This window comes from Elephantulus edwardii, unplaced genomic scaffold (genome assembly GCF_000299155.1).
Source record: "Elephantulus edwardii isolate Elephantulus edwardi_28Jun2011 unplaced genomic scaffold, EleEdw1.0 scaffold00141, whole genome shotgun sequence".
Classification (NCBI taxonomy): domain Eukaryota; kingdom Metazoa; phylum Chordata; class Mammalia; order Macroscelidea; family Macroscelididae; genus Elephantulus; species Elephantulus edwardii.
The window spans coordinates 8,679,624-8,681,648 of NW_006399891.1; the positions used below are offsets into that span (position 1 = coordinate 8,679,624).

At 48.5% G+C, this 2,025-nt stretch overlaps 1 pseudogene; it reads left to right on the plus strand.

Annotated features, from left to right (window-relative positions):
* The first annotated feature begins 822 nt into the window (after nucleotides 1-822).
* LOC102866782 lies at nucleotides 823-1,915 on the plus strand (annotated as a pseudogene).
* The last annotated feature ends 110 nt before the right edge of the window (nucleotides 1,916-2,025 follow it).

A 2,025-nucleotide genomic window follows, 5' to 3' on the forward strand; every position in this document is an offset into this window, starting at 1 on the left:
TCCCTGTGACTCTCTTTTCCATTAATCCTCCCGGCCCACCCCTTCCTGTCTTCTGAGGTTTAGCCCTGATCAAATGCTGCCCTTTTGGTCTTATGTGGTTGGTTACTCTAAGAAGTGAGCACCTCCTGGGTGTTACTGTTCCCCTTATAGGCCTGTGTTGCGTTTGCCTGAAAGTTGAGCCACAATGGGGTTTAGTCCAAGTTTAAATGGTGACTAAGGTAATAGTCACAGGGTTCCCCCAGTCTCCATTAGACCAGTAAGCCTGCCCTTCTTTATGGTTTTGAGTTTTACTTTACATCTTCCACCTATAATATACATTTTGCCACAATAAAATTAAGAAAAAAATATCTAAGGAATCACATTCCATATGTCCAGCCATCCTATAGCCTAACTTGAGGGCAGGACAGTCTTGCTATGCAGCCAGATACCTCTGACTCCTGCCTCTGTCGACAAAGGAGAGGCACACCTGGGGGCAGGAGAGGGCTGTCTGCCATGATTCTGACATCTCTCACCACACTGTTGTTGTTGTTGTTGTTGTTGTTGTTGTTGTTGTTGTTGTTGTTGTTATGTACTGTTGAGTCACCTGCAACTCATGGCTCTGAAGCCTGCCCTGTCCTGAGCCTGTCCCACTGACTCCAACACACTCCATTGCCCCAGTTACTGTATCAATCCGTCTCATCCAGGGTTTTCCTCTCCTATGCTGTTCCTCCACCCTTCCAAGTATGATGTCCTTCTCAAGGGACTGGTCACTCCTGGCCATGTGTCCAGTATGTGAGATGGAGCTTCAAAATCCTAGCCTCCAGTCACGTGGTGCGGCTGAAGATGGCGGCAGCTCAGGCGGTGGAAGAAATGCAGACCCGCGTGGTTCTGGGGGAGTTCAGGGTTCGCAATGTTCATACCACCGACTTCCCCGGTAACTATTCCGATTATGATGATGCCTGGGACCATGAACGCTTCGAGAAGAACTTCCCTGTGGATGTGGTACACATGGATGAAGATTCACTGGAGTTCGACATGGTGGGAATCAACGCAGCTATTGCCAATGCTTTTTGCCGCATTCTGTTAGCTGAGGTGACAACCATGGCTGTGGAAAAGGTTCTGATGTACAACAACACATCCATCGTCCAGGATGAGAGACTTGCTCACCAACTGGGGCTCATTCCTATTCGTGCAGATCCTCGTCTTTTTTATTATCGGAACCAAGAAGATGAAGGCACAGAAATAGATACTTTGCAGTTTCAGCTACAAATCAGGTGCACTCGGAACCCCCATGCTTCTAAAGATTCTTCTGACCCCAATGAACTCTATGTGAACCACAGAGTGTATACCAGGCACATGACATGGGTGCCCCTGGGGAACCAGGCAGATGAGTTCCCAGAGGGCACTATCCGGCCAGTGCAGGATGATATTCTCATTGCTCAGCTGCGGCCTGGCCAGGAGATCGACGTACTCATGCACTGTGTCAAAGGCATTGGCAAGGATCATGCTAAGTTTTCACCTGTGGCAACAGCCAGCTACAGGCTTCTGCCTGACATCACCCTCCTTGAGCCTGTGGAAGGAGAGGCAGCTGAGGAACTGAGGCAGTGCTTCTCACCTGGTGTTATTGAAGTGCAGGAAGTCCAAGGTAAAAAGGTGGCCAGAATTGCCAATCCCCGGCTGGACACCTTCAGCAGAGAAGTATTCAGGAACGAGAAGTTAAAGAAGGTTGTTCGACTGGCTCGGGTTCGGATCATATCTTTTCTGTTGAGTCCACAGGGGTATTACCACCAATGTGCTGGTGAGTGAAGCCATCAAAGTCCTGATGGGGAAATGCCGGCGGTTCTTGGATGAACTACATGCAGTTCAGATTTGGACTGAGGTTTGTGCTGGACATTTCCTGGGATGGCTGGGTTTGGATAACCCTTTCAGGTTCTGATCTGAATCTGTGGGACTGCTGTACAGAGTGCACAATGTAACAGAAGGTCCTGAATTTTCCAGGACACTTTTACTGTTATTTTCAGTCAATACATTTTGTTAAATGTGCCA